The 26,128-nt window shown below is 40.1% G+C and overlaps 1 non-coding gene across 1 annotated transcript; it reads left to right on the top strand.

The window, feature by feature from the left end:
- Positions 1 to 4,593: 4,593 nt before the first annotated feature.
- LOC128665323 (U5 spliceosomal RNA) lies at positions 4,594 to 4,710 on the top strand. Its single transcript, XR_008403085.1, has one exon. It is a non-coding gene; the product is annotated as a U5 spliceosomal RNA (small nuclear RNA).
- The last annotated feature ends 21,418 nt before the right edge of the window (positions 4,711 to 26,128 follow it).

Below are 26,128 nucleotides of genomic sequence, written 5' to 3'. Positions count from 1 at the left end.
AAGCGTCAATAGAAGCGGTAGCCATTTATAGACTTATATTTATATGATACTATCATATTCTTATAGGTTCACAGTACATAGGTTGTATTAAGTAGCCTGATATCCGTTAGTTATTGCGAAACAGGTATAGCTAAATCTATTCTACAAAATTACCAGTACCTGAAAACCTAGTATCCTCACTGCTATTGCAAACAAAGGGGTTAATTGCATTGGGGGGGTTTGGGGTGCATGGCTGTTTAGGGGATATGATTGAGATTTGAGAATGAGTTTAAGGGTTTTGAATCATGGTGATTAAGGGGTGAATTGTTTTTAAGGAGCTATTGCACTGGGGGTCTAAAGTTTAATTGCTCTGTTTTAGTGCACTGCATAGGATTTAGACTGCTTTCTTTTACCTAGTTATTTAGCACATATTCTCCAAATGTTAATAGTGGGGGATAAGCCAGCCAGAAGCTGCATTTTCCTGCTTAATATGTAGGTCTGCTCTTATTTTGACTCTCATACTTGCTTTGTAAATGCGTGCCCCCTCCTGAAAGAAAAATGCCCCCCCCCCATTTTATTTGTTCTGGAGCCGACCATGGCCCAGAGCACTCAAGTTTTGAGCCTGATGAACTGCAGAATTGCATGTGGACCCCCTGTCAGAATCCCTATACACTTCAACAGACACACTTTGCATAACTACTCTTTGATCTAGGTTCGCCCTTTGTTGTCCGACCTGCCCATGGAAGACTAACGTAGCTGCAAAGTCTGACTATGCAAACTGGAAGTGACATTGGCCATGGTGCATTGTTGGACACAGTGACACGAAGAACAAGGTCCCAACGCCATCTTGGAGGACCTCACTGCCATGATGGAAACCCAATGCTACCTTCAGTCGCCACAACACCTGACGCTTACTATTGGGAACCAACAGTCCCCGCTGACAACACCCGCACCAATGTGTAGACAGTGAACAGCTACTTCTGAAGGAAGACCAGCCAGAAAGGCCTTGGCAAAAGTTACATCCACGCCGTAAGTTAAGGCCGCACCATAAGTCACAACTGTGTGAGGGGGAGCCTCATGGGCATTAACCTCCAATCCCAAGTAAAAGATGATTAAAGGGTGAAGAAAGAAAGAGAGGAGGCCTCTGTAGGCCTGAGCTTCTAAAAGTCCCTGCAGAAACCCTGGAATCTACAACCTGACTAAGCATGCAAACTTGAGGGGACAGAGGAACAGGGATGAACACAAAAGGTGATAAAGGACAGGTACAGACAGAGAAAGGCTAGGCAAAGGAGGGATAAAATACAGAGGGGGAGTAGGGTGAACAGACTCCTCCATCTCCTCAATACTTGTTTTCCTCCATATCAGATCTGCAACGAGGAGGAACCACAGTTGATCGTGGGGAACGTTTTATCCTGAGACCCAGCAAAGCAGCAGGCAGCAAAGGAAGAAAGAGGACTTTAAGATGGCTGCCGACTCTTAAGTACAGGCGAGTTAGAAACCTGCCACCACAATGCACCATTGTAACCACACAGCAAATATTCACCTTGTAATATCTGCAGGGGTCACGCCCTTACATTTGCTCCATGCTGACAAGCAGCATTTCATTGCCATTTGTGTTACCCCCTTTTGTATTAGTAAATTATGTAACCAGAAAATCTTTTAAAAATGCAGAAAACTATATGAAAAAAGTGTCTCAAAAGGATCTTCATGCGGACAAAGCAAAGGTATACAAATGTAAATGATTTCAGTATCGATGATGATGTCAAATGTGATTGATAAGAGACACACAACACTTTGTAATTATTGGGCGTTTCTGTAGTTCTGTAATAAACAAACATGTTGACTGAGTGTGAAAACATTCTGAATACATGAACACCATGGGGCCTATTTATCAATCAATCTCGACGCATTTGCTGGAGTCAATATGCTCGCCAGACATTGACAGAGATCGCTGCTGCAAATCTACATACGACGGCCTTATTTATTAAAAAGTATGTCAAAAAACGTGCGTCAAGTACGGATCAATGAGCATCGGACTGTTGATAAATAAGTCATCGATGTCGCTGATATTCTTTTTTTTCCAAATTTATTTATACGATTTCATTACTGTCCATGAACAAGCACATTTCGCTAAAGCTAATCTTTTATTTTTTATCTGTTAATGTCCAAGAAATTGCTAGATTTATAACTGAACAAACAATATCTAAAAAAATTATTTTTATATTTATTTGTTATACAAAACAAATCTGTTATATGATATTTTTACATAAATTAATGTATATTTATATTTCTAGAAATCGTGATATGCCTATCTCATGTTTTTTTTGCTTTTTAAAATGATTATTAATGCTAGAATTTGTACATATATCTTTGCACATACATATATATATATATATATATATATATATATATATATATATATATATATATATACTGTATATATATATATATGTGTGTGTTATGTCAGAAATCTTTTGCAAACATATTTACATGTCCCTAAAATCCTTTTTTTGTTCTAAACAATGTTGTCTTTCATATCTCTGTGTTTATTTATACCACTATATGTACAGTATATAGTGTAAATGTATTATTATTCTGAGCAGAAATGATTGCAAATTTTCTTCTTAAACGGGGAGAGTCCACAGCTGCAATCATTACTTTTGGGAATTCAGAACCTGGCCACCAGGAGGAGGCAAAGATACCCCAGCCAATGGCTTAAATACCTCCCCCACTTCCCTCATCCCCCAGTCATTCTTTGCCTTTCGTCACAGGAGGTTGGCAGAGAAGTGTCGGAAGATTAAAGATAGTCTCTTATGGAGGGTAGTACTCTTCAAAATGGGACTGGAGTTTTCAGTAATCTTGTCAGCCTCTCAGTGAGAGCATAAATGAAAGTTAGATTCCGGAGATGCAGGGAGAGTCTTTCTGCAAAACCATCCCGACTCATGTTAACAGCTCCTTAGCAATCAGCGTTGACGAGTTTTGCTGCCTGCTTTCTTCACTCAAGTCCATGTCAGAAGCGATGCTACTAACCTGTCACACTTGAAGGGCCGTGTTTCTGTTCCACGGCATAGATTCCGGTAAGATCGTTTCATTTTACTTCGATGGGTGAATGTAATGTAAACGAAAAAGTCAGGGTCTCAGTAGGACATCTTTATGGAATCAAGGGTTAATATTTCTTGAGGGGAGTTATTTAACAATCATGTTTGTTATGTGATTCTATCTGCTAATGTGTAGTGACGCTTGGGCACATGGCTATATCGGAACATAACAACCTTTTTTTGGCAGGCTGTGCAGCTCATACGGTGTACCTTGTAACTAGGCGTGGTCATGTTCTGCATCTATTTCCGTATTCCTGACCGCGTGGCGATGGAGAGAGTCTGTTTCGCTAGTTGTCTGGGTCTCAGGAGGTGGTGAGTGCCCCAGCCATTGGGGGTGTAAGGTGCCTTTGTATTTGTTTTCTTCTATCCATAATTTCTATCCAAGTTATGGAGGATTCTGATTTTTTGGAGACAGATGTCTCTGATTCAGATTCTACTTCTTGCGAAGAGTATGAGATGGCCCGGATAATCCATGCCCATCAGTTATGTTCCGAATGCCACCTTAGAGTGCTCTCTTCTCCCGCAACAGGGAACTTAGAGTCCGCCGAGCCATCCGCCCCTGGGGATCCCACATCCCATGAGGTGTGTGCACTAGAACCTTCCCTAGCTATGAAGGCAGGTGTCCCTAATGCCGTTACCCCTTGTCCGGAAGGCGGCTTGTTTCCTCCAGAGGTTACGGCACAGTTCCACAATGCCATATCTATGGCGTTGGTGCATTTACATCTTCCTGAGAGGGAGGTGTTGATGAGATACTGTCCATGTTCTGTTAACCAGGGCTCTTCAAGTGTGGGATCGTCTGGGTCAGATCAGCCATCTGGGGAAATGGTTTCCTCTGAAGCTTCAGTGGCCCAGCCCTCGGGTTCGGGGTCATCAGTTGCCCCGGCAGAGTTAAGTCTTGCTTTTCATTATAGACTGGTGTGCCTTTGTGTCCTACTGTGGCATGTTTTGGCGGTGCTGGAGGATCACAATCCTAATGGGTTGAGGGATCCTCTGTGTTCTGTTCCAGACGGCAAGCTGGGTTAGACGTGGGGGGATGAAGTTAATCTCCTTGTCGTCTCCAATTGACTTTCTTTTTGGGGTATCTTATTCCAGTCCTGAGCTTCGGGAGAATTGGGTATCTAATTGGCTGGTACTGTTAGTGTGCCCATTCTTCTTGGCCGTTCACTTTTGGGTGCTGCCCTCTTTTCCTTTGATCCGGTAGGATGTATTTATTTCTTTTTGAGAAGCTATGTCTGTTGTATTTTTTTCATCAGGAAACATTTCTTTTCTGGAATTTGATACTAGCGATTTTGTTGTCGCTTGGGCACTTCCGCGGAAGTTGCATGTTAAGGTGTTAGTACATTGTTATGTCTATAGTTCCTTTTGTCGATTCCCATTGGGGTTTTGATTTTTCTATGGCCTGGGACAGTGCTTAGTGGTATTTTCTGTTCCTTAAGGTCTATATCATCCACGTGGGGCCGGTATATCCGGCTGTCCTGGTTGAGTGGTAAGTTGCTCCTCGGATTAGGAGTTTGTTATACTCAGGTTTCTCTTCAGCTCGAAAAAAGCTTTCACCTTTACTAAAGATTTTCGTGGAGAGGAACATCCATGAGTTTCAAGGATTTTTGGTTGAGGCTCTGCCCCTTGCAGGGCTAAAACATGGTAGAGGAGGCCTTTTGTTCTTAGACATCAGGCTGGTTCTTGTTTCTTCTTTTGGGTGGGGCATCAGAGGGATTGTACTCAGTCCTCATTGTCCTGTTCCTGATTGTTGGCAGGGTTCCAGAAGCGGATCATGCTAGAGATTACTCTGGGGGTTCCGGAGGTCCTTTGACCTTGGAGCTAGTGTTCTCCATTCCCAATGGGACTGGAGGTTTAGATGACTCCTCGGGTACCAGTTTGGGGGGATTTTTATCTCCTCTATGATATTCTTATTGGATGTATTTTTTGAGGCCTTGATGATGGTAACTCTTTCTTAAGGGGTCGATATGTCTTAGGCTTCTTTTTTTCCCTTCTTGGGGCTGGTTGGGGGGTCATCTGTTTGGGGTGTTTGGGTATTTATGGCCTTCTTCTTCCTCCTACTGTTTCTTGTCTGCTCCTATGTTTTTGGGGCTCTGGGGAATGCATTTGTCTCAGTTTTTTTCCTGGAGCTGCCCTTACTTAAGATGTCTCAGTTTTATTTACCAGGAATTGTGAGGCTCATCCATCATTAATTCCTTGAGCTGTGGGAGTTTCCGGGAGGTTGAAACTGAAGGGATTTTTGGAGACTGTTTTATTTTCTCAAGCTGGATTATCTAGTTTTAAGCTCTAACTTTGGGGTGTTGTTCCTAGAGCCTTTAGGAGATATGCTATCTGTCTCTGGGATGCTTAGTGTACGTCCAGTGTCCAAGGACCTTTGGATGTGGCTGTGGTTGCTTCTCCTTGGGTACAGGTTCTCCGTATGAGGTATACCTATGGTTCCTCAGGGGTTACTACCTTGTAGCCGGCTCCGGTTTCCGGATGTCCGGTTTTCTGGACATGTTCTTGTCTTGGATATCTGACCGCATCTCTTAGATGGGTCTTCGGTGGTTCAGTCCTTCTGGTTCTGAGACTTCTACTTGCCCTTTCAGGGGGTTTGGTTTTTCTCTTTTCAAAGACTTGTAAATAGCCTGGGTAGTTTAGCTGCCTAGCAAGCGGGAGATTGCAGTCACAATCTGTTGCAGCTATTTGTACCTTAAAGGTGTGCTTGATGGCTGTTTGTTTTTCTATTGGGTCGGCTGTTGCAGCCAGATGGTTCCTTTACAATCAGTATTTCCTTTGCTGTCTGTCTGCTGCCACACACTCCATGCCTGTGGACGCTGAGCAGTTATATTTGGCTTTCTCCTCCCCTTAGGGAGATTGGGGCATACCACAGTATCCACCTAGTGCCCTGGAGGTCTTCCTTTATTCAGTTGGGTTCACCTCTGCTTTGCATGCAGGATGTCATGAAGGGTTGGATTCTGGTATTGTTCCGTCACTGTTGGTTCAGTGTAGTCTCTTTTTTTGCCTGGGAGTGTCCCTTCTTGTAGGGTAAGGATCTGTGTCTGGGTCCTGGAACCCAAGCTCACTCTATGTTCTGTTATAGCTTAGTTAGTTAGCATGCCAGTCTTGTTAGCAAATGGTGGAGTATGCTCTTCCCATTAGTACCGTTCAATTTAGTTCCCCTCCTTTTTCCTTACTGAGGATCTGGGTGGTCTGGGGAACTCCTTTTGGATATTACTAGTCGCTTTGGTGCTGAGTCCGTTGCCTCGGAGAGGGGGTCAGAGGTCTGTCTGCTTGATTGAGCCTGGACTGCGTATCTTACTTAGATATTGTGATCCTTCCTTAACTGGGAGGCTTTGCAGTGTTTCCTTCCTCAGCAGGGGGCTTTCTCTGCTGGTTTTGGATGCTCTCCTACTTCCTTGTTTTTCCTGGGAGGGAGTGGGTTTCTGCACTCATTCGGAATTTTTCCTCTTTGGGAGTCCTGGTGCAGTTCCTAGCTTGGTGGGCTATTGTTAACGACTGGAGTCTACTAGACTTGCATAGGGAAGCCTGTGACTTCATCTGGAACATGATGATATTTTTAGGCTGTTCCAGGGGGTAGTTTTTATCACTTGGTCGCTCTTTCATAGTTCGGATTGCATGCTGTGTGAGGGATGGGGTCTACATTGTCTCTCTAGGTCTCCAGGGTTGGTATGTTACATGATGGTCCCTTGGACTTCTGTTCAGATAGGGGTGGTTTTTTTTTTCTCCCTTCTCTTTGTTCGGTCGTTGGAGTTCATCCTCTATGCGTTTTTGTCCTGTTGCAACCTTTGTTTGCGCTTGGAGATTGGCTAAGGTTCCTTTTACCCTAGCTTGTTGGTCTTTAGATCTTTGTTGAGTTCCTCTTCTTTTTCCTCTTCCCTTCAAGGGGTATGTGGAGGTCCCCTTCCCTTGGGTCGGGGTAAGTTTAAGTATGGGCTTGGAGCCTAAGGGGCTTGTCTCTTCAGGGGCTTTGTGCTTGGTGGAATCTACTGATTCTGAATGGTCTCTAACTAGGGCCTTGTTGTTTTTAACTGATGGGCAGTTACCTGGTCCTTTCAGGTTTTATCCTTCTGTTTTCTAGTTAAGCAGTTGTTTTTGTCAGGTGTTTGGGTAATTTCAGGCTGTGGTGCCCTCTGAATGGGCCGCCTCATCTACCCGTCCTTTTTTTGCATTCAGTGTCCTCTATAGCTTGGGTTTTGTTTTCCCAAAAGTAATAAATGCAGCTGTGGACTCTCCCCAATTAAGAAGAAAAACTTAATTTATGCTTACCTGATAATTTTCTTTTCATCTGACGGGGAGAGTCCACAGCTCCCTGCCCACATTTTTATATGGGGCGGCCGTTTATTTCTTCTTTTTATTCTTCTGGCACCTTTTTCACCCTGATATTTCTCCTACTGTTCCTTGTTCTCTTGGCAGAATGACTGGGGGATGATGGAAGTGGGGGAGGTATTTAAGCCATTGGGGCCTATATATCAAAGTGTCAACCGAAAATTCACCGGAATTCTGCATCATAATTGATCCGACCTAGTTATCAAAGCCTCAAGACTGCCAAATGTTGAAATTTGTGACGTAACATACGATCCCGCGATCTCAATCTGACGCAGATCGATGCTTACGTCATTGCAGATGTTCCGAATACACATTCGGCTCTATTTGACACTTTTCCCCATTTATCAAATAGTTAACAGGTATGCTTGCAGCTATTCCGAAGAATCGTACTGCGGATGCCATAGAAATCAATGGGAGTCTGAAAGCACCGAAAGCTTATGTTCAATACTGAAAAAAACAGGGCGGAGGTGGTGCCTACGGCAGTCTGAGGTTATAATTATGTACTCAATTAGTAACAGATTCTCATGAAGAAAAATAACTTGTGCCAAGTGTGTATTACAATTGAATTAATAGTTTATTAACACAGTCTAAAAAAATCCTTAATCATAAAATGTTCAATGCAGTTTACAAATAAATTCTGTCTAAATGCAGTTTACAAATAAATTCTGTCTAAAACCAACTCATATAAAGACACCGGTGTCTATCTTGATAGTTATAATAATTTTATAAATTTAAATCTCTATTCAGTCTCTAGTATTGTTGTAAAAACTCTGTTATAATATAAAAAACTATAAAATGAATGCGGGTTTCTTTCCGCCAGACTTTCAGCTGTATAAATCACTTAGATGATAATGAAATGAATGGGTTAATAACCAGCATAAGTAAAACGATTATAATAGTAGTCAAGCGCTTATAATAACTGTTATAATTCAGTCCAAGGAGCGTTTACATATAATTCCCCAGGGCTAAATCGCCTTATATGTGTTTGTCTCCAATAATTTCAAATTTGGACTAGATCGTTTGGATTTTTACAAACAGTTCCACAGTAGTTCAATGCTGCAAGACAATGAAATATACCCCGTTGATTTCTATGGTAGAAAACAAGTTACATTTACACCTAACACCCTAATATAAACCTGAGTCTAAACACCCCTAATCTGCCGCCCCCGACATCGCCGACACCTAAATAAACTGTATTAACCCATATTCCGCCACTCCCCGACACCGCCGCCATTAAATAAACTTAACCCCTAAACCTCTGGCCTCACACATCACCACCACTAACTAAACCCATTAACCCCTAAACCCCCCACATCGCCAAAAACTAAATTAAGATATTAACCCCTAAACCTAACAACCCCTTAACTTTAAATTAAAATGACAAGATCCCTATCTTAATATAAATTAAAACTTACCTGTAGAATTAAAATAAACTAATTTAAACTATTAATTAACCTACCCTAACTATTATACTAAAATTAAATTAAACTATCAATTAAGTAAACTAAATTACATATTATAAAAACCTAACCCTACTAAAATTATTTAAATATACAATTAAACCTTATTAAAAGTACTAAATTACAGAAAAAAACAAACACTAAGTTACAAAAAAAAAAAACACTAAGTTACAAAAAAAACAAACACTAAATTACGAAAAATAACAAATCAAATTATCAAAAATATTTATTTTTTTACACCTAATCTAATAGCCCTATGAAAATAAAAAAGCCCCCTGAAAATAAAAAAAACCCTAGCCTACAATAAACTACCAATGGCCTTTAAATATCTTTAATAAACATATATACACTTTAATTAATTATATACAGAGCTCTAAACCAGATTATAGATCATATAGTTATATATAAGGTTTAGAATTTAAATTTTTAGGGTAATGAAATACACACTTTAAACTAAGGGTTAAGCTGTTGGGAACCTACCCCTGAGGGGGCGGTCCCCAGGTGTAAGTATTTTTCCACATGATTGATTGGTAAGTTAGGGGTATTTAAAGGCTATGAATAGTTTGTATTTTATGCCTGATGAAACAGCGTTGTGAAGCGCTGAGAAACGCGTTGCATATATAAGGAGGGCTATTTACATACCCTACCTTATGGTTCCTTTTTTTATCTGTGTATGATTTTAAATAAATCTTTTTATATACTTGAACCATTTGCTGTTTACCTACTATTCACCACTTACCAATCATTCCCATTGGGAGCTGTCAGCTGTGGATTATCCCCTACTCCCAGCCCTTGGGGCTCTAGATCTCCAGTGTTCCAGCTTTCCTGTTCCAGTGTTCTTGCTCTTGAAGTGGGGGTCTCAGTAAGCTGGGTTGCTGCTAAATACCCAGCCTGCACCTGATAGCACTGTCTTAGTGCTCCACAAAAATGTGAGTACCCTGATTTGGGGACTTTAGGTTGATTAACCTGTTCTATACTGGTACACACAAACGCCTCTCCTTTTTCTTCACTTCTTTAAATTTGGAAAAATACTTTGCAACAAATTTGGAGCAATAATATTGTCCCCATGTTTTGAAATAAATACATTACTACTCATGGATTATGTTACATCTTTGTCTCTCATTACATTTTTATCCCTATATCTACTAGTGCACCACCAGTGCATTATCAGTTGAAGCTTTGATAAATCAGCCCCCATGTGTGCTTCATTTGTTTTGTAATGGTCAATCTTCTCCTACTACTGGCCATATTTGAAACAAAAAAAGAAAGGGCGCCTCCTAGTGTAGCCAATTTTTGTAAGTAGATAATATATATTAGCAGATTTTGTACTCACATGTAGTGAAGGCAACGATAATGCCTAGGTAGATGGTCTGGAAACTTATCAGTGTCCCAGTTGACTGTGCACCATGAGAAGGGCTGCTCCTCTTGAATGGAAAAGATCTGGAAAACTGGAAAAATATACAGAGGGCGACTCCTAGTGCAAATCAGTTGATACAGTTGTAAGCCCCAAATGATCCCTTTAGAGAGATACTCACATATTATGGAGCACACTATAGTGCTAATGAGGCAAGCTGGGTATATTATGGTGGCCCAGCGCACATAACACTCTGGCAAGCAGTGGATCAATGTAGCAAATAAAAGATAGGAGACTCCAGAAGTATATCAAAAATGAGTTTTATAAAAATAAATAAATGAACATAAAAACAATCAGTAAAACATGCTACGCGTTTCTCAGAGCTCACCACTCTGTTTTCTCAGGCAAGTTCTGAGGAAACAGAGTGGTGAGCTCTGAGAAACGCGTAGCATGTTTTACTGATTGTTTTTATGTTCATTTATTTATTTTTATAAAACTCATTTTTGATATACTTCTGGAGTCTCCTATCTTTTATTTGCTACATTGATCCACTGCTTGCCAGAGTGTTATGTGCGCTGGGCCACCATAATATACCCAGCTTGCCTCATTAGCACTATAGTGTGCTCCATAATATGTGAGTATCTCTCTAAAGGGATCATTTGGGGCTTACAACTGTATCAACTGATTTGCACTAGGAGTCGCCCTCTGTATATTTTTCCAGTTTTACTGGCCATATTTGTGGGAGCCAGTCAGGTTTTGTTACTGAAGTAGACACAGCTGGCCACGGTCATTTTGATATCAAAACTCACATTGGTTTGCAGTTCTTTATCTCATCACAGCTGCTGGGGAAAGCTAACAACATATATAGCAGGGTTAATTATTTTAAGTGTTAAATTATAGAAAAATAGGGCAAATTAAATAATGAAAATATATTGCAAAGATAAATATAAATATATATATATATATATATATATATATATATATATTATTATTATTAGGCAGAAATAACATTTTATTTCACAAACGCAACGTGTTTAATGTCCCTTTATTTATTTATTTCTATTAATAACATCTGCAATTTCTTAAAGTGCTGCTAAACATTACATGTTTTTAAAATCAGGTCCGAAATCTAAGAGATATTTTACAGGAACTTTAAATGCAATGTGAAATATTTACAGTAAATAAACATTTAAACACTTTCAGCTAGATTGCGAGGGGTACATTATGATTCAAATTGTAGCGTTATGGCCCATAACGCATCAATTTCCATAACGCAACAAAGATCCCCATCTACGCACAAATCCATAACGCTATCCAAGACCATTAGTTATTGATATATTGCAACCAAAATCCTTCACTAAGCACTTCAAAAATATTATGCAAAGTACACTTAAACTCATGCAAACACTGTACAATAAATTCATCTTTAATAACATTTAAAAAATATATATACAAGTGGATATAAAAAGTCTACACACCCCTGTTAAAATGTCAGGTTTCTGTGATGTAAAAAAATGAGACAAAGATAAATAATTTCAGAACTTTTTCCACCATTAATGTGACCTATAAACTGTACAACTTAATTAAAAAAAAAACTGAAATCTTTTAGGTAAAGGTAAATAAAAATAAAAAACTAACGCCTAGATTTAGAGTTTTGCAGCCAAAGGGGTGCGATAGCTACGCGTGCTTTTTCCTGGCCGCACCTTTTAAATACCGCTGGTATTTAGAGTTCACAGAATGGCTGCGTTAGGCTCCAAAAAAGGAGCGTATAGCATATTTACCGCAACTTCAACTCTCAATACCAGCGGTGCTTACGGACGCGGCCAGCTTCAAAAACGTGCTCGTGCACGATTCCCCCATAGAAAACAATGGGGCTGTTTGAGCTGATAAAAACCTAACACCTGCAAAAAAGCACCCTAACATGAACCCCGAGTCTAAACACCCCTAACCTTACACTTATTAACCCCTAATCTGCCGCCCCCGCTATCGCTGACCCCTGCATATTATTATTAACCCCTAATCTGCCACTCCGTACACCGCTGCCACCTACATTATAGCTATGTACCCCTAATCTGCTGCGCCTAACACCGCCGACCCCTATATTATATTTATTAACCCCTAATCTGCCCCCCTCAACGTCGCCTCCACCTGCCTACACTTATTAACCCCTAATCTGCCGAGCGGACCGCACCGCTACTATAATAAAGTTATTAACCCCTAATCCGCCTCACTCCCGCCTCAATAACCCTATAATAAATAGTATTAACCCCTAATCTGCCCTCCCTAACATCGCCGACACCTAACTTCAATTATTAACCCCTAATATGCCGACCGAATCTCGCCGCTACTGTAATAAATGGATTAACCCCTAAAGCTAAGTCTAATCCTAACACTAACACCCCCCTAAATTAAATATAATTTAAATCTAACGAAATAAATTAACTCTTATTAAATAAATTATTCCTATTTAAAGCTAAATACTTACCTGTAAAATAAACCCTAATATAGCTACAATATAAATTATAATTATATTATAGCTATTTTAGGATTTATATTTATTTTACAGGTAACTTTGTATTTATTTTAACCAGGTACAATAGCTATTAAATAGTTAAGAACTATTTAATAGCTAAAATAGTTAAAATAATTACAAAATTACCTGTAAAATAAATCCTAACCTAAGTTACAATTAAACCTAACACTACACGATCAATAAATTAATTAAATAAAATACCTACAATTATCTACAATTAAACCTAATACTACACTATCAATAAATAAATTAAATACAATATCTACAAATAAATACAATGAAATAAACTAACTAAAGTACAAAAAATAAAAAAGAACGAAGTTACAAAAAATAAAAAAATATTTACAAACATTAGAAAAATATTACAACAATGTTAAGCTAATTACACCTACTCTAAGCCCCCTAATAAAATAACAAAGACCCCCAAAATAAAAAAATGCCCTACCCTATTCTAAATTAAAAAAGTTCAAAGCTCTTTTACCTTACCAGCCCTGAACAGGGCCCTTTGCGGGGCATGCCCCAAATAATTCAGCTCTTTTTCCTGTAAAAAAAACACATACAATACACCCCCCCCCCCAACATTACAACCCACAACCCACATACCCCTAATCTAACCCAAACCCCCCTTAAAAAAACCTAACACTAAGCCTCTGAAGATCTTCCTACCTTATCTTCACCATGCCAGGTTCACCGATCGGTCCTCGGAAGTCTTGATCCAAGCCTCGGAAGTGTTGATCCAAGCCCAAGTGGGGGGCTGAAGAGTGACATCCATCCTCAGGCTGAAGTCTGGATCCAAGCGGCGGCTGAAGAAATCCATCATCGGGCTGAAGTCGGAAGTCCATCATCGGGATGAAGTCTTCTATCAAGCAGCATCTTCAATCTTCTTTCTTCCGGAGCGGAGCCATCTTCTTCCCAGCCGACGCGGATCCATCCTCTTCTAACGACGCCTACTAGCCGAATGATGGTTCCTTTAAATGATGTCATCCAAGATGGCGTCCGTCGAATTCCGATTGGCTGATAGGATTCTATCAGCCAATCGGAATTAAGGTAGGAAAATTCTGATAGGCTGATGGAATCAGCCAATCAGATTCAAGTTCAATCCGATTGGCTGATCCATCTTGGATGACGTCAATTAAAGGAACCGTCATTTGGCTAGTAGGCGTCGTTAGAAGAGGATGGATATGTGTCAGCTGGGAAGAAGATGGCTCAGCTCCGGAAGAAAGAAGATTGAAGATGCTGCTTGATAGAAGACTTCATCCCGATGATGGACTTCCGACTACAGCCCGATGATGGATTTCTTCAGCCTGCAGCTTGGATCCAGACTTCAGCCCGAGGATGGACGTCACTCTTCAGCCCCCCGCTTGGGCTTAGATCAACACTTCCGAGGCTTGGATCAAGACTTACGAGGACGGATCGGTGAACCTGGCATGGTGAAGATAAGGTAGGATGATCTTCAGGGGCTTAGTGTTAGGTTTATTTAAGGGGGGTTTGGGTTAGATTAGGGGTATGTGGGTGGTGGGTTGTAATGTTGGGGGGGGGGGTATTGTATGTGGTTTTTTTAAAGGCAAAAGAGCAGAATTCTTTGGGGCATGCCCCGCAAAGGGCCCTGTTCAGGGCTGGTAAGGTAAAAGAGCTTTGAACTTTTTTAATTTAGAATAGGGTAGGGCATTTTTATATTTTGCTGGGCTTTGTTATTTTATTAGGGGGCTTAGAGTAGGTGTAATTAGTTTAAAATTGTTGTAATATTTTTTTAATGTTTGTAAATATTTTTTTATTTTTTGTAACTTAGTTCTTTTTTATTTTTTGTACTTTAGTTAGTTTATTTCATTGTATTTATTTGTAGATATTGTATTTAATTAATTTATTGATAGTGTAGTGTTAGGTTTAATTGTAGATAATTGTAGGTATTTTATTTAATTAATTTATTGATAGTGTAGTGTTAGGTTTAATTGTAACTTAGCTTAGGATTTATTTTACAGGTAATTTTGTAATTATTTTAACTATTTTAGCTATTAAATAGTTCTTAACTATTTAATAGCTATTGTACCTGGTTAAAATAAGTGCAAAGTTACCTGTAAAATAAATATAAATCCTAAAATAGCTATAATATAATTATAATTTATATTGTAGCTATATTAGGGTTTATTTTACAGGTAAGTATTTAGCTTTAAATAGGAATAATTTATTTAATAAGAGTTAATTTATTTAGTTAGATTTAAATTATATTTAACTTAGGGGGGTGTTAGTGTTAGGGTTAGACTTAGCTTTAGGGGTTAATCCATTTATTACAGTAGCGGCAAAATTCGGTCGGCAGATTTGGGGTTAATAATTGAAGTTAGGTGTCGGCGATGTTAGGGAGGGCAGATTAGGGGTTAATAACTTTATTATAGTAGCGGTGCGGTCCGCTCAGCAGATTAGGGGTTAATAAGTGTAGGCAAGTGGAGGCGACGTTGAGGGGGGCAGATTAGGGGTTAATAAATATAATATAGGGGTCGGCGTTGTTAGGGGCAGCAGATTAGGGGTACATAAGGATAACGTAGGTGGCGGCGCTTTGCGGTCGGCAGATTAGGGGTTAATTATTGTAGGTAGCTGGCGGCGACGTTGTGGGGGGCAGGTTAGGGGTTAATAAATATAATATAGGGGTCGGCGGTGTTAGGGGCAACAGATTAGGGGTACATAAGTATAACATTAAAAAAATTTAATCGAGTGGCGGCGATGTGGGGGGGACCTCGGTTGAGGGGTACATAGGTAGTTTATGGGTGTCAGTGTACTTTAGAGCACAGTAGTTAAGAGCTTTATAAACCGGCGTTAGCCCAGAAAGCTCTTAACTACTGACTTTTTTCTGCGGCTGGAGTTTTGTCGTCAGATTTCTAACGCTCACTTCAGCCACGACTCTAAATACTGGCGTTAGAAAGATCCCATTGAAAAGATAGGATACGCAAATGACGTAAGGGGATCTGCGGTATGGAAAAGTCGCGGCTTGAAAGTGAGCGTTAGACCCTTTCCTGACTGACTCCAAATACCAGAGGGCGGTAAAAACCAGCGTTAGGAGCCTCTAACGCTGGTTTTCACGGCTACCGCCCAACTCTAAATCTAGGCCCAAGAAAACTAAAACAAAAAATAAAAAAATAAAAAAACTAAACTAAAAAACTATTGACTCAATAGATCAGCCGATAGAATGCAAACTCAATCCGATTGGCTGATTGGATCAGCCAATCGGATTGAACTTCAATCTGATTGGCTGATTGAATCAGCCAATCAGATTTTTCCTACCTTAATTCCGATTGGCTGATAGAATCCTATCAGCCAATCGGAATTCAAGGGACGCCATCTTGGATGACATCCCTTAAAGGAACTGTCATTCGTTGTTAGTCCGTCGGGGAAGGTGGATGTTCCGCGTCGGTGGTCTGAAGATGGAGCCGGAAGAAAGAAGATAGAAGATGCCGCTTGGAGGAAGACATCGCCCGGATGGAGGACCTTTTCTTTGCCGCTTGGATGAAGACTTCTACCGGATGGAGGACCACATCGCCCAGATTGGATGAAGAATTTGGCTCGGCTAGGTGAAGACGGCTCAAGGTAGGGAGATCTTCAGGGGGTTAGTGTTAGGTTTTTTAAGGGGGGATTGGGTGGGTTAGAGTAGGGGTATGTGGGTGGTGGGTTTTAATGTTGGGGGGAGGTTGTATTTTATTTTTCAGGTAAAAGAGCTGATTACTTTTGGCAATGACCCGCAAAAAGCCCTTTTAAGGGCTGGTAAAAGAGCTGGTTACTTGGTAATTTAGAATAGGGTAGGGCATTTTTTTATTTTGGGGGGCTTTATTATTTTATTAGGGGGCTTAGATTAGTGTAATTAGTTTAAACTTCTTGTAATTCTTTTTTATTTTCTGTAATTTAGTGTTGTTTTTTTTGTACTATAGTTTACTTTCTTTAATTTAATTTAATTTTAGGTAATTGTAGGTAATTTATTTAATTTATTTAATGATAGTGTAGTGTTAGGTTTAATTGTAACTTAGGTTTGGATTTATTTTACAGGTAATTTTGTAATTCTTTTAACTAGGTAGCTATTAAATAGTTATTAACTATTTAATAGCTATTGTACCTAGTTAAAATAAATTCAAAGTTGCCTATAAATAAATATAAACCCTAAAATAGCTACAATGTAATTATTAATTATATTGTAGCTATCTTAGGGTTTATTTTACAGGTAAGTATTTCGTTTTAATTTAGTTAATACGAGTAAGTTTTATTTAGATTTATTAAAATAATATTAAAGTTAGGGGGTTGTTAGTGTTAGACTTAGGTTTAGGGGTTAATAAGTTTAATATAGGTGGCGGCGGGGTCCGGGAGCGGAGGTTTAGGGGTTAAAAAATGTATTTAGTTGCGGCGGGGTCCGGGATCCGCAGGATAGGGGTTAATAAGTTTATGTAGGTGGCGGCGGTATAGGCGGTGGCAGATTAGGGTTTAATATGTATAATGTAGGTGGCGGCGGGGTTCAGGAGCTGCGGTTTAGGGGGTAATACATTTATTTAGTTGCGGCGGTGTAGGGGGGGGACAGATTAGGGGTGTTTAGACTCGGGGTACATGTTAGGGTGTTAGCTGCAGACGTTTCCCATAGGAATCAATGGGATATCAGGCTGCAGCGAACATGAACTTTCGCTGTGGTCACACTCCCATTGATTCCTATGGGATCTGCCGCCTCCAGGGCGGCGGATAGAAAACCAGGTACACTGGCCCGGAATAGCGGCAAGCGTACCTGGTAGTAGTTTGATAACTACCAAAAGTAGTCAGATTGTGCCGTGACGTAATAATCGATCTGTGTCAGACTGAGTTCAGCGGATCAAAGCTTACGTCCCTATATTCTACTTTTGCCGAGCAGTAGGGGTTGATAACTATGGCGAATCAGCCTTGTCACAAATACACTGCGGAATTCCAGCGTATTTGTGGTTGACGGCTTGATTAATAGAGGCCAATATGGCCTCACAGACATGCTAACAATATTACATTATTTTATCCAATCAGATGTACAGATACTATGTCCCATGGTGTATCTCATGTTTACTTCCCCATATAAAAGTCCATTCCACGTTGCCATTTTTGTCAGTTCTCTAATGCCTGTTTGTTGGTCAGGATGTCTACTCCCTGGTTCACTAGGGAGGAAAGTGCTGCACTGGTGTGCGCGGTCATGGAGTTTTATTCACAGCTCTATGGGGCTCGGAGGAGGTTGATGACTGGGCCGGTAAAAAGAGCCATCTGGGCATCTGTCGCTATCACAGTTAATGGGGTAGCAGACATCCAGAGGACACACTTCCAAATGTGCAGGAGATTTGGGGATATGAGGTTGCGTCTGTGGAATAAAGTTTGCCTCATGAGGGAGTGGACTCGTGCCCGTCGGACAGGTAAGGATACGGGCCCACCCCCACGCAAACTTGTCTTCAAACTTCATGAAGAGATGTTATGCGTGCTCCTCAATCTCGGATTCCCCTGCGCATTTGCAGCCACCAAGTCCTTTCCCCCCTCCCAGCCCCCAGGTGATGGCCATGAAAATCATGACCCGGAGGCCAGTGTACCTCCAATTGGTGACCTGGGAGAAAGTGGGACAGAGGCTGAACAAGGTAAAGATCAGACTTAATATAATATTTTAATATTTTAGTATATATTTAAGCAATGTGTATACAGTCATGTTTTCAACATATATAGAATTCACAACAGAAGTTAAGTTGGGTGGTATACATTTTAATTTAGAATTGTCAAACATCATATAGGAATAATGATCTTTATTGTGCAATAACGATTATGCTTCACAGAGGTAAAACGGATGTGCGCATCCGTGAACTCTCAATCCAACGCCATTTTATCCATTGAATATCGATTCATACATAACTTTGAAATATTAATTTGCATGATTAAATATTTACAATCATTATATTTGAGTATCGTAATACACAAAATGGTTAATATATTTTAAAAAGTTAGAAAATATACTCAACACACTACTAGATCCCAATAAATTCATAGTCACGGATGCGCAATTACGCTTTTAATTATTACACAATGCTCATCGATAAAATAAATGCGCAGACATAAACATGAGTTTGTTGTTACAGTGGCATTACTTTAGACATGTTGTTCATATGTATACATTCATTTTGATAAATGTTACAAATACAGTATCATGAGTATCAAGATTCAAAAAGAAATGATCTATACTAGGAATCGAAAAATAAATAATCACAGATAAATGTCTATCCATTGATATCAATGCAAGAATATAAAAAATGACTCAAAGGGACAGTCACCAACAAAAAAATAATATTTAAAAACATACATGATCCCTTTTATTTCTAAATACTGTTTTATTGATAACATTTCATTTTTTAGAAAATATTTTTTAAATCTGTGATTAGCCATTGCAGACTGACCCCTTAATTATTTATTTTGTACCGGCTTATTTTTAGCCAATCAGTGCCCTCTACCTTGTGAATCCATGGGCGTGGTCACAATGTTATCTGAATGGCACACCTTAACTTTCGTCCTCTAGCCATTGAAAAGGGCAAAATGAATTGAAAGAATATTTCCATATCAAGATTAATAAAAGCATATTATCAGCATTTTTTTATCTTTCAACAAAGAATAACAAGAGATCAAACGCAATTTGATGTTACAAGTGAACTTGCATTCCCTATGTAATTAATGAACTTTGGATTCTGAATAAACTGTCCCTTTAACATAAAAGGCACACTTCAAATTCTAATAAAATAACACGTGAGACTACCTAGGATTATGTTACAATTCCTGATATTTATACATAAATGTTTACAAAACAATGATCTCGCTTGTCAAAATATTTAAAAATGTATGATTGTTTGTGTCTAGGTTATGATTTTTAATAATGATATCCAATCTTGATTGAATATTTTACAGATATGGATGTTGGTGCTGGACCCTCAACCTCTGGTTTGTCCCATTCTGGTATGTCTCATTATACTTCACTTTTGGCTTACAAATTTGTACATAACATTGCCTAATACATTCACATTGATCTATATGAAGATGGATCCTCTAATTACATGTAAAGTGTATTTAAAAGGAAAAATCATGATTCTGATATAGAATAACATTGTAATAAAAATCAGAATTTATTAGTATTCTAAGATATTCTTCATAATCTTGCTATCTTTAGTTGAATGTAATTTTAGGGGTTGGGCCATTTTGTATTCAGCACCTGGGTAGTGCTTGACAGTTGTTGGCTACATTTAAACTACAATCAGAAATGGGTACACAGGTGCTGAATATAAAAAGACACATCTCATATGCTTACATTTTTTAGTCTTCTAATTAAGATATAAAGAGAATTCAATATTCATGATGATAGTAGGAAATTATATATTTGATTGAAATTTCATGCTCTACCCAATTCATTACATTAACATATGGAATAGACAATTGCTTTAGCGGGACAGTCTCAAATATTTATATTGTATTTATATCAAGATATCAAGATACAAATACCTTTCTTACCCATTACACTGTTTTGATGAAACAATACTGTGATTTAAAAAAACATATTTCCCTCTAGGATTACCTTTATATATAAGCATATTCTAAAAGCGCCATGATGACATAGTTTTAAATATATCTTATGTCTTGCATTATGATCAATATGTGTTGTGTCAGCAATAACATTACTGTACATTGCACAAAGTTATCTATATGCCCCACATGTATTATCCTATAGTTGTCACCAGTTGTTATTCAAAATGTTAATTGTCTGTCTGGATTGATTTTGAAACAGGGACTGTTACGGCACCCCCAAGCATAAAAGGGTTAAACCGCCGTTTAGTAGATCTTCCCTTTCAGAGGCACAGCATACAGTAAATTTCCCCTCTCCCTCCCCCCAAGCATGAGTCAAAGCTCCATGGTGAGGGTCAAACAGATATCAGCAAGAGCTGTGGGTTTATTGTTCTTATATACACATTCTTACACTTTAGTACCACCCACAGGGTTTTGTAAAACAACCAATAAACACATACAATACTCTCAGACACTCCCACACAAAATCATCCCCTCTGCCTGATGCAATTACCTACACAATGGTTGATGCAGTTACCTTACACAATGGTTGATACAATTACCTTACACAATGATCGATGCAGTTACCTTACACAATGGTTGATACAATTACCTTACACAATGGTTGACGTAATTATCACAGGCAGAGAATTACAGTTCCCTTTGTGACCAAATGAAGCATTGCTTTTCTGCCCAAAACCAGTTCCACAGAGTCTTCTATCCTGGAGATAATTGGGAAGTAATACAATTATCTCCAAGGACAGAGGCAAAACTCCATTGAACACATGGTAGCAAAAGACAATAATATATATAAAAATATATAACTGTGCAGCTATTGCATAAAACAGGTACATTCAACAAATCCCCAGATAGCCTAGATCTGAGCGCACATTATTAGTGAATGGCACTCAGGTCACACACATACAGTTCAATTGCCATGGAGCCAAAGTCTTTCACATAGTCTTTCGTTATACGAATGGGCTCCATGGCATAGCTATCTGGGGTATTACTGTTCAAATAGGGCAAGCACCGAATGACCCGGCCTTCATTTCCCTGCAGGGGAAAATCAGGCGTTTCAACAGGGGGCCATAGTCTAAAGGCATCAGGCGGGCAACCAGGCTCCTCCAATGCACAGTGGCGAGATTGGTCTCGTCACATCTCTCCCCTTTTCCAAACAGACTAACAGGGTATCTGACCTCCTGCCGGTCAGTGCCCTGGTTAGTCCAGCAACCCACCCACAAAACACAATCAGCAGTACAGCCCACCCACAATAAATGGTCACTACACCTGGGTAGAGTAGAAACTTGTCCATGTCCAGGTGCCTCACCACGGCTGTGTGGGGGACTGGTATGCTGAATTGGTGGGTTGTGAGGTGGGCAGAGACCAGCTGTACTCTGCCCTGGTGCCAGCACTACCACGGAAGTAGCCTGGTGGGAGCCTGGCTGCTGGAGGGGGAGACCGACCATCTCCCCTTTGGACAAAGCACCATGCTGCTGTGGGGGGAGACCGACTGTCTCCCCTTTGGACAAAGCACCATGCTGCTGTAGGGGGAGACCAACTCTCTGGCTAAACAGCCCTGTTGCTGGGGGACAGGACTGACTGTCCCTACCCCCTGGGCTGTAAGTGCAGAGACCACGGTCCCATATGCACGGTTGTGGGGCTTACTGTCTCCCCCTGGTGCGTTAAGCTGCCGCTGGAGAGAGGGGGTAACAAGCTCCTCTCCCATACGTACTTCCAGCCACTGGGGAATGGAGACTGGGCTCCCAATTCCCTGCATCTCACTCTGCTGATGGGGGGCAGAACCAACTTTCTCTGTCCCCTGTAACTCAGCCTGCCGCTGGAGAATGGAGTCTGGGCTCCCAATTCCCTGCATATCACTCTGCTGCTGGGGGACAGGACCAACTGTCTCTGCCCCCTGTAACTCAGCCTGCCACTGGGGAATGGAGTCTGGGCTCCCAATTCCCTGCATATTCCTCTGCTGCTGGGGGACAGGACCAACTGTCTCTGCCACCTGTAACTCAGCCTGCCACTGGGGGATGGAGTCTGGGCTCCTAATTCCCTGCAGGACCGGTGGAGAGACCTAGGTCCCATCTCCACCGGCCACCTGGGGTCCTTCCCAGTAAATCTCCATAATATCTTCTCAGCTTAAAGTGTCTGGATCTGGGTCTTTCACCTTGCTGTCCTGCTGAGCCTTCCCAATGGAGTGGAAGAGATCTCGGTAGTCCTGCTCCAGTTCCCACTCCAGGGCTGCTAAGTGAGCCAGGTCTTGCTCTACCTCATGGGGGTCAGCCCAGTCATGCCTAGCCTCCCTCTCAGAGAAAATGTCCTGAAGTCTGGTCTGCACAGGGCTCCCAAAGTCAGGCTCTGAAAAGGACTCCCATAACAAGCCAGGACCATCAAACTCCTCTCCCTCTTTTTTGTCATGCTCAGCTGTCCAGGGTATATACTGTGCCATATACCACCAGAGCGCCTGGTAGGCATCCTCCAGCCATAGCTCCTGCCCTACCCGGTGCTCTAGTTCCTTCACCCATTCCTCTAGGGTCTGCTCTCCCAGGAAGGGCATCCGCAGGGCCACTTGCTTCTGCAACCGCTGCTCTACACTGGGGAGACTCTTACCCTGCTGGTATTGTACATTATCCAGGGACTGGTACCAGATGCCTTTCCTTAATGCATCCCGGCCATCCAGGTCCTCCTCCTCATATAACACTGCTGGTTCCATTCTGTTGCTTTTAGGGTCGCTGTACTGGGACGTGCGTTGCCCCCAACTTGTTAATCCATGGAATGGTGTCTCCTGTAGCTGTCCTTCTGGCTGTGGGAACGATCCCACCGCTGCCACCAATTGTTATGGCACCCCCAAGGATAAAAAGGGTTAAACCGCCGGTTAGTAGATCTTCCCTTTCAGAGGCACAGCATACAGTAAATTTCCCCTCTCCCTCCCCCCAAGCATGAGTCAAAGCTCCATGTTGAGGGTCAAACAGATATCAGCAAGAGCTGTGGGTTTATTGTTCTTATATACACATTCTTACACATTAGTACCACCCACAGGGTTTTGTAAAACAACCAATAAACACATGCAATACTCTCAGACACTCCCACACAAAATCATCCCCTCTGCCTGATACAATTACCTACACAATGGTTGATGCAGTTACCTTACACAATGGTTGATACAATTACCTTACACAATGGTTGATGTAATTATCACAGGCAGAGAATTACAGTTCCCTTTGTGACCAAATGAAGCATGGCTTTTCTGCCCAAAACCAGTTCTACAGAGTCTTCTATCCTGGAGATAATTGGGAAGTAATACATATCTCCAATGACAGAGGCAAAACTCCATTGAACACATGGTAGCAAAAGACAATAATATACATAAAAATATATAACTGTGCAGCTATTGCATAAAACAGGTACATTCAACAAATCCCCAGCTAACCTAGATCTGAGCGCACATTATTACTGAATGGTGCTCAGGTCACACACATACAGTTCAATTGCCATGGAGCCAAATTCTTTCACATAGTCTTTCATTATACAAATGGGCTCCATGGCATAGCTATCTGGGGTATTACTGTTCAAATAGGGCAAGCACCGAACAACCCAGCCTTGGTTTCCCTGCAGGGGAAAATCAAGCGTTTCAACAGGGGGCCATAGTCTAAAGAAAGCAGGCGGGCAACCAGGCTCCTCCAATGCACAGTGGCGAGATTGGTCTCCTCACAGGGACCAATCGATCTTTTGAAATGTTCCATAGATGAATATGATAAGAATCTGATCTCTAATATTTGAAGAAATAGTACATCTGTGCAAGACATAATTTTCTATCCAATCACCTTGATGAACTAATAGATTTAATTTTCATATTAGTGGTCTAGTCTTCACATTTTGGTAGATATTATTTAGACTTGTTTACAATAGGTTTTTATTCATGCAACATATGTATTTTTAAATCATATGTACAAATTGTGTAACATAACATGCATATTATATCCAATCACAAAATAATCATCTTATAATTGTACAGAGAGTCATTGCTATTCATATGAGTGTCTAGATGCAGACCAGCTCATTTTGTCATCATTATTCTGAGCTTATCAGCCATTTCTAAGTATACATAAAACATAATCATGTTGAAATTCATTGATTTAATTTCATGATGTATGATCAGTAAAGGGTTTTTAACATGATTTATGTGTAGACTGTCCATTTCACTAAGACAAACATTAATATTTTTATAACCTAAAATATTCAAGTCTGAACGTGTCTATTAATATTGGGATGACATACATTTAATCTGAATGTAAAAGATATATTAAAAACATGTTAAACAAATTCATTTACTATTAAAAAAAAAAACTATGGAAATGTAATGTCAAATAGCATTCTATTGTTATTAGTTAATAAGAAAGGTACTGTCTACTGTGTAAATGTTTGGAATAATAATTGATTGAACCATCAAGCTTAAAATAATTATATTAACATTACCAAGGAAATCATCTTAATCTATTTAGTCATCAGTAATTACCTTGTTTCAAAGCCTATGTGGAGTGGCCATTTATATTTTCTCATATGACGCACTCACATATCCAATTAGTGGACTCTCATAAGTCAATCCATGAGCATGTGTCTAAAAGTACTCTATGTTGGTCACATTTAATAATGCACTTGAGATGTGCATCACAGTCCTTTCAGGGAGTTGACAAGGGAAAACAAAGGCCAATATATCCCCTTTGGAGCCATCTGACTAGGTGACATAGTGCATCATAGTCCCTGGAGGGAATTGACAAGGGAAAACAAAGGCCAGCATAGCCCCTTTGGAGCCATCTGGCAATGTGACAGTGCATCACAGTCCTTTCAGGGAGTTGACAAGGGAAAGTCTGAAGACTCGCCAGAAACACGGGCCGTCAAGCTCCTTTCAGAGCTTGATAGATAGGCCCCTATCTCTCTCACTATATCTCACTATCTCTCTCTGTATCTCTTTCTATCTCTGACTATCTCTAACCTCCAATGCCTAGACCTGTACCTGTCTCGATAAAGCAATACGGTCAATAGAGCGTGCTTATATACCCTATGTAAATGCTTAAAGGGACACTGTACCCAAAATTTTTCTTTCGTGATTCAGATTGAGCATGAAATTTTAAGCAACTTTCTAATTTACTCCTATTATCAAATTGTCTTCATTCTCTTGGTATCTTTATTTGAAATGCAAGAATGTAAGTTTAGATGCAGAATCTGGATTGGATGAGACTCTTAAGCGCTTGTGCTTAAAATATGGTAATTAAGAATTAATATTGCGAATATTCTTTGTGGATACCATACTTCTTCACAAGTCCACTATATCAAATCCATAAAAAATATCTGCAATTAAACCAAAATTCAAAAATTCAAATATACAGATATGTTTGTATAACACACTAAGTAACAGGGATTGGAAAACATATTATATCATTTTATTCACACTGTATGGTTGGCCAACCAGTTAGATTTGTTTTAAGAATCAATTTCTATTGTTTTAAATTTTATTGTATGTATTTATAATTCTAAAAATAAATAGATCTCATTGAATCCAACTACATAGTAAGACTATCTTTCCTTATTGGGTAATTAAGCACAAGCGCTTAAGAGTCTCATCCAATCCAGATTTTACCCCCACTTTGAAGTTTGTGAGATTACTTCTTCGAGACTCCCTAGCTTTTACCCCCACAGCGCATAGTTTATTAACCCAACACACCAAGTTTAGATGCAGGCCCATTTTTGGTGAACAACCTGGGTTGTCCTTGCTGATTGGTGGATAAATTCATCCACCAATAAAAAA

This window comes from Bombina bombina, chromosome 6 (genome assembly GCF_027579735.1).
Source record: "Bombina bombina isolate aBomBom1 chromosome 6, aBomBom1.pri, whole genome shotgun sequence".
NCBI classification, from domain to species: domain Eukaryota; kingdom Metazoa; phylum Chordata; class Amphibia; order Anura; family Bombinatoridae; genus Bombina; species Bombina bombina.
The sequence above is the reverse complement of the archived record's forward strand: the minus strand, read 5'-3'. Positions and strand labels throughout refer to the sequence as shown.